Here is a 7838-nt window from a genome sequence, read left to right as displayed (position 1 = left end):
GGGAGAAGCAGGCTCCCCACTGAGCAGAGAGCCTGATGCAGGACTCGATCCCAGGACCCCGGGATCATGACCTGAGCTGAAGGCAGATTCTTAACCGACTGAGCCACCAAGGTGTCCTGAATCATATCTTTAATATGTTGAAACAAAATAACGACCAACCTAGAATTTTGTACACTCCTGTGCAGAGATGAATAATGGTTCCCAAAGATAGCCAATCATCGTCCCTGAAACACGTGATGTTACCTTATATGGTGAAAAAGTCCTTGTAGAATGATTAAGTGAAGGATCTCCAGATGGATAGACTATGCTGCATTATGTCAGTGGCCCGAAATGCAACCACAAGCATTATTACAAGAGAGAGGCAGTGGGGGGATCTGACACAGAGGAGAAGGTGATGTGAGAGAAGACAGACATGTGAAGATGTTACAATGTTGGCTTCGAAGAGGAGGAAGGAGTCGCAAACCAAGGTAGGCAAGGAATACGGCTCTGGAGGCTGGAAAGGGCAAGGAAATAACTACCCTAGAGCCTCCGAGGCAGTGAGGCTTTACCGACACTTGGACATTAACCCAGGGAACTGATCTCAAGAGCCATGTGAGAATAAATATGTGTTGCCCTAAGTCACCAAGTTGGTTGCAGCAGCCCCGGGAAGCAAACACATCTGCTCAAACTATCCTTCCACAACGAAGGTGCTTTCAGGACTTCTTGGGCAGACAAAACCTGAAAGAGTCCACTACTGGCAAAGGAAACCCTACAGGTTGCATGTCAGGCAGGAGGCAAGTGATCCCAGATGGAAGGCTAGCAACACGAAAAGGAGGGGAGAGCAAAGAGCAGTGAGGAATGCACGCACTAAATCTCAACGAATGTGAGTGGGCAGAAGGTATTTCGTGGCGTTCTTTAAGCTATACGGAATGAAAACACACACAATGAGAGAAAATAAGGTCGGAGGGGTAAATGTTTTTAGAGTGTTCCAAAGGCCTGGTATTGCCGAATGGGGAATGAAAGTTTTAGGAAACCTCAAGTACAAATACCGTAAGTTTTAGAATACAGTGTGTGACTTTCCTAGTAAAGGGAAACAGGTAGGAAAGCTAGTGACAAAAGCGTAAGTGAGGAAGGGGGCTGGGTGGGGTCAGGGACATTCAAAGGCCTCTGGGAGCCAGTAGCATCCCATTTATTGACCTAGGATAGTTACACAAGTGTTTGCTTTATTTGTTAAAAACTGGTTACATGCTTTAAAAATTTGGGTGTGTGTGTGTGCCATATTTTACAATTGAAAATGACTGAAAAAACATCAATAATCACACTTATCCCTTTCAACTATACTTCATGTCCAGACTTTTCTATTTCAGCTCAGTGTTCAGCAAATCAAAAACCCATAACTGAGTTCTCCAGAGACCATCTCATCCAGCCTTCTGTCTACAGTCAAGTAAATGCTTACTATACCCAATTTGCAGACGATGCAAGTAAAGTCTAATGAACTTGACTGATCTATCCAAGACTATAGTGATTTCATCCAGAGGGTTAATTGAGAATTAGTTTTACTTCTAATTCTCAAAAAAAAAAAAAAAAGAAAGAAAGAAAGAAAAAGAAAAGAAAAGAAAAGAAAAAGCAAATTCTATTTTTAACTCACCTCTCCTCATACATCCACTCCATATGTTACAAATTCATCTGAAAGACTTCCTAGTGTTGTACCTATTGCACTGATATAGCCCAAGAACTGAGTCTGCATACCCAGGACTCTTAACTATTCTGGTATTTCAGAAAGACAAGCTAGTGGCCAGAAAAGAAGTGTGAGTGCCTGTAATTAACAGGGCTTTTGCAAGTCTCTCCCTTCATATTGACGCAATGATACAATTCAGATGGTGCAAGAGCAGGGATTAAAAAAACAGGACACATAATCAAGCCTGGACTTGAGGATAGCTTCCCAATGAGATGCTCACCAAAAACAATGCTGCTAAAACCACAAGTCATGCATCACGCTTTGGGAAACAGCACCACACCACGGGGAGCAGCCATTGCCCCAGACCAAGGAACTCAAGAGGAAACATCGCCCAGCCTGGGGGGCTGGGCAGGGACAGTGAAGAAGGAGAGGCACAAAGGGCAGCAGCGGCTTAGGAAGTAAATATGCACAGTTTTTAAGAAATCAACTTCTTCTGAATACAAATAAATATTTGTATTACTTTGTTGTTTTTATTATGCACTACATTAATACACTGCATAACCTTCTAGAAGGCATAGATGAGCATGACCGAGTTATTTTTCATCATTCAGGAAAGTGCTTCCTTAATCGGTATTCTCCAAACCCTTTGACACATAGTAACGACTAACTCCAGAGACACATCTATCTCTTTGCATCAAACTCCAATGATATGGATAATAGGCACCCCTTTTTTCCTCGCCCCCATTACTGAACCTGTGGATGCGCGCGGGTGGCTATGCCGGAGATGACTGAGCACGTGGCCATGACGCCGATCCCGGGCAGAATCTCGAACCACATCACACCACGGTTGCCAGGGCCAAACCCACAAATAAGTATTTAAAGAACAACTTTGCCTGCTGCTAATTCTCTCTACAGTCGTCTAACAGATCAAAACAACTGCAGCAAGCACAAGGTTTTCAACACTGTTCACTGAAAACACAGGAGCTTTTTGTTTGCTCCCAGACAATGTCCACTCTTCCGGGATCCCTCGTGCTCTCAACTCCTGCCATGCGAACCCCATTACTGTAATGAACCCTTAAATAAGAACGCTCTCTTTGTGGATGTCAGCAAGCTAGTGGTAAAGTGAAAAGTTGCACAGTCAAGTCCCAGCCAGCACGTCAGGAACCGTGGGTTTCAAGAGGTGTGACCATTTTCTCTCGAATGGTTCAGGGCACAGAGAGCCTTAGTGGGTTCATTTTAGGGCATATCCTAAAAACCACTGTTGTGACCGCAGAATGGAGCCTCTGAAAGTCCCTTATTTCTCAAACCCCCTTGCAGGGAACGAACCTAGAAGATGCAAAGGGGAGATGTTCAAACGAAGTGAAGAGAGGGAGAAACTGAGAAGAGAGAGGATAAGATACAAGATAGGCTGCGATAGAAGGTCACTGTCTTTAGTACAGGCCGTGGGAAGGCCAAGGTGAACAGACGGGATGTGTGTGCCTACATGCCAATCGGATCCTGCTACACCAGCCTCTCAAATTAAATACTCGGTCTAGTCTCTTAAAACTCATTCCTTTGGCAAAGAGGATTCCCTGCCTTTTAATTCTGATTTTCTTATCATTCAGCACCCAGATCGGTTTTATGGGGACATCATGTAAAGTCTGAAGAATCCATACACACACACACACACACACACACACACATTATTTAAGATGACTAAGATCTCGGTTGCACTCCCTGCTTGAATTGAGAGCAGTGACAACTGTAATTTCCAAATACTCAGTGAAAAACTCCACCAACCCCTCTCTTCTTTTTGTTTTCAAAGCCCTCTGTCTGCAGGCAAAAAGGAAATGATTCCCTATAGCACTCTGGTCTCATCAGGTTAACCCCATTTCACAAATGGGAAAACTCAGACAGGCCTGCAGATCCACAGGGGAGGCAGGATTCCAAGGCTCCTGTTTCTAAATTACCAGCCCACAGACAACCATCTTGAGTAAAACACTGGTATCTCCCTAGACACCCCTGACATCCTCCCTCCATGCCCGCTCCCCCAACCCCATACCATACAGGGTGTATTTCTTGGCTCTTTTTCAGACTATGATTCCAGAGCAATAATGGAGAATAATGGAGACCAATTAAGCAGCCACATCGACGTCAGCAGCATGCCACTCCTACTCAGTCCCGGCTAATTAGGAATTTCTGCCACTTGGTAAGGAGCACACTTATTACTACAGGGCACCCAGATCCACCCTGCCAAGGAAAAAAGAAAAGTCTAGGGCTTCACAGACATCAGGCAGCTCCTATGAGCTAAGAGGTCGGGCAAGTATGAATTGAATGTAATGATAATCACTTCCGTGCACTCATACAGAATTTAGGCTTATGAGAGGGCTCTTCCCATGCATTCTTCCTTCTCTGCTCCTCCAGCCTTGGTAATCTCTCCCATGGAGAGAAGAGAAAATGTGAGAGCCACCAAGGGAGAGACCTTAGCTAATGATCAGTCTGATCCTCTTGTTTTCTAGAGTGAAAATCCCCAGAGAGAGAATGTTCTCACCCATGGATACAGCTTGGTGATGGCAGCGCCAGGACCAGAATCAGACTTTTAGGGCCAGGCAATCTCGCTAATGCAGCTATAGCTTCCACACTGCATGCCGATCTGAGTTGGTAGTTGCTTTGTGGTTTCTTTTTTTTAGTATACATGCTGCTGAACCAAGCATTCATTGTGTTTTCTTGAAAAAAAAAGTTAAATACAAAAATATGGATAAATATAGCAAGCTGTCATATTGCCACCACCCAGAATTAACCAAGGTTAACATTTCCTCAATTTTAACATGGAAAATAAACATCTCCTCCTCCCTCCCATTCTATCCAGAGGCAACATCTATGTGTATACTTCTAAGCCATATTCTCATACTATACATCCATAAACCATAGTACTTTAACACAAATTTATCAACCTTTTCACTTCTAAGTTGTTGAAAATTGGGGGGGGGTGTCTTTTCTAAAAAATTATTTTTAACCCATAAGGTCATAAAGATATCCCCCTGGATTATCTTCTAAGAGTGTCAAAGTTTTGATTTTCACATTTAGGGCTAGCTGAAATTTATCTTTATATATACTATGAGATAAGGATCTAATATTTTTGTACAGAAAGCAAGTTTTCTTGGCATGAGTCACTGAAGAGCTCAGCCTTTCACACTGGTTTATAATACATGGCTACCCATGCCAAAAGTACATGGGGATTCTTAGGTCTGTTTCTCTGCTGTTTTATTGATCTCCTTGTTCTTTAAAACTCTTTTTTTTTTCCAGAAGCATCAGACCTATTTAGGTAGCTTACTCTTCCAAATGAATTTCAGAATTGGTTTGTGTAATTCTAAGAGAAATCTTATTGGAATATTGATCAGAATTGTCTTAAATGAGATGCTAATAAGTTGTCCCATCTATGAACATATCATTGTCCATTTATTATATACTCTGATAATGTTTTATGATTTTCTTCATCAAAGCCTTATCTATGTTTTATTTCATTTATTCCTAGGTACCATAAAGTTTAGTTTTTATTATGAACAATATTCTTTTTCCTGTAGGTTACTGTTGTTATACAGAAATGCTATTGCTTTTTGTATGTTGATACTACACTCTGCAATTATGCTTACTTCTTTCATTATATATAATACTTTTGAGAATACTTGAATTTTAAAGGTACACAATCATATAATCTTCATATAACAAGAACTTTGTCTCTTATTTTCCATCCTCATGCTTCATTTATTTTTCTTATCTTATTGCATTGGCTAGGTCCACCAGCACAACACTGAACAGCAGTGGTGACATCTAGTACCCTTACTCTTCTAACTCTAATTGGGAATGCTTTTAAGGTTTCCCTAGTAAGCATGATATTGGTCATAGGATGGCAGTTGCCTTTTTCCATGTTCTCAGATGACGTCTTCCCAACTAGTAAGCTCCTGGGGCACCTGGGTGGCTTAGTCAGTTAAGCATTTGCCTTTAGCTCAGGTCATGATCAAGGGTTCCTGGGATTAAGCCCCATGTCAGGCTCCCTGCTCAGAGGGAGTCTGCTTCTCCCTTTCCCTCTCTCTCTGCCCCCTGCCCCAGCTCATGCACTCTCTTTCTCTCTCAAATAATAAATAAAATCTTTTTAAAAAATTCCAACTCCTAAGCTCCTTTGGAGCAAGGCCTAAATCTAAGTCTCATGCATCTTTCCATCCACTGTTGCACAGTGCCTGTCACACAGTAAATGCACAATAAATGTTTGCTTATNTGGCCTAAATCTAAATCTCATGCATCTTTCCATCCACTGTTGCACAGTGCCTGTCACACAGTAAATGCACAATAAATGTTTGCTTATTGCTTGTATGTTTCTACACTCCACTACTCGGTGTTTCTTTTAACACTTCCTGCTTCTCTAACCCAAGCAAATGTGCTAGATGCTACAGCAACATTTGGCTAGGTGGTTCTAAGATGAGTGCTCTTCGAGTGGGTGTGTGTGTGTGTGTGTGTGTGCACGTGTGTGTACATACTTAACCTTAGGGAGACGATGGCTCATGTAGTAAGGCTCTGCAAGTTCATGAAGAAAACAAAGGATGCTGGTTTTTAAAAAGTGAATTCTGTCAGGGATTTGGAATTTGATTACATTCTGAAAACTATCCTCTCCCTCCTTGTTCAGCCCATGTGAATGAGGATTTTTTGGAGATTAACTGGCCCCCCGAATGGCTCACTNCCCCAATGGCTCACTCACTTCTCCAGAAACAAAAGGACTGATTCCTTTGTGCAGAGCAGCAATGCCAGGGGCAGGAGGGGCTGCTCAGACATTTCAGCTGGAGTGGTGCCACCCACCTTCTGGCTTCTCAGTAAGAACGCAATTCCTGGGAACATGGCCAGCCTAGCCCCCCAGAGCTGTACACGCAAATCCACCGGGAACTGCATTCAGTCCTGACAAGAAAACGCTGGTGGTGAGGAAGAGAGAAACAGAACTGCAGGCCGTCCTTCCTTCTTTCGCTCAAGCTCCCGCTCCCTTTGCCACCGATGGAGCCATCCCGGCATTCCTGAGTCATTTTCCCAAGCCTTAGCTCACTTGCCTGAGGCATGCGGAGGAATGCAAATGTCAGGGGATGAGATGACCGTGGCCCCACCCCAACCCTCCTCAGCCTCATCTGAGCGAACTGCAAGAAAGAGGGAAAACTGGGTGCTGCACATCTAGGGTGAAATCAGAATGACCAAAGGCAGTGACCCCTTCCTCAGCAGCACGGAATGCGAAGGCCGGGGCAGGCATGGGCAATGGAGAGAAGATTGTGCTCCTCCTGAAGCAGGGACCTGAGTTCAAGTCTCCGCCCCACACTTCCTTTCAATATCATCACAGGCAACCCCTCGATCTCTAAGTACCTCTTTTGCAAAATGGGGACAGGCACGATGGCCTCAAGAACTGTCGCAGCAGGGACAGTCTGCTTAGTCTCTGAAATGCCCAAAGCCCCTGAAGGAAGTTTGCAGGAAGGCTAGAGACTGAAAACGCCTGAATGGGTGGCGTGAAGGACCAGCGCAAGCCGAGAAGGGTGGGAATAAGCTGTGAGCTGGGCTCTGCCGGGGAGACCCCACAACGCCTTCCCTTACAGTGTCGTTAACATGGCTTTAAGATGTAGCAGCCTCTCCAGATACAACCAGCCCCCTGCGGAACGAGGCAAAACCGAGAGGTTGGACAGGACGGCTGGACTGCATCCCGCGGGGCCCATCTTCACCTCCTCCTCTCCCGCAGCCCCCACAGCCATGTAGAGCCTGAACCTTTTGAATGTGTCTCCACTATGAATGGCAAAGGCAAACCCAGCCACTCTGTGCTATTCCCACTGCCGATGCCCCAGTCAGCACCTCTGCTGGAATGATTCTTACTCTCCTTGCATCACTCCCAGCCCCAAATGAAGCTCCAGAGTACTACCCAGCTGCTTCCTGACTCACAGGTGGCACGCCTCACTCCTCTGAGCAAAACCCTCAATGGCTCCAACTTGTCACTGCGTCCAGACTTCTCGGAAAGGCATCTGTCCTGAACTGGGTTCAGCTCCCACCCCGTCTCCCCGCAGGCCTTGCTCATCAGCCACAGACCACCTGCATTTATCCAAGAACACCACACGCCTTTCGCCCCTGGACTTGGGTGCTCCTTTCTGTATCAAGAACTGTATTTTATTCTTCTAGTTATAGC

General features: G+C 44.7%; 1 protein-coding gene and 1 pseudogene across 1 annotated transcript in view; both read right to left on the bottom strand.

The window, feature by feature from the left end:
- RBM20 (RNA binding motif protein 20) overlaps positions 1-7838 on the bottom strand; it is a 185588-nt gene that overhangs the window by 79504 nt on the left and 98246 nt on the right. The window lies entirely within an intron of this gene.
- On the bottom strand, positions 2281-2494 carry LOC109490571 (annotated as a pseudogene).

This window comes from Ailuropoda melanoleuca, chromosome 6 (genome assembly GCF_002007445.2).
Source record: "Ailuropoda melanoleuca isolate Jingjing chromosome 6, ASM200744v2, whole genome shotgun sequence".
In the NCBI taxonomy this organism is placed as follows: Eukaryota; Metazoa; Chordata; class Mammalia; order Carnivora; family Ursidae; genus Ailuropoda; species Ailuropoda melanoleuca.
This window is presented reverse-complemented; position numbering and strand designations above follow the sequence as displayed.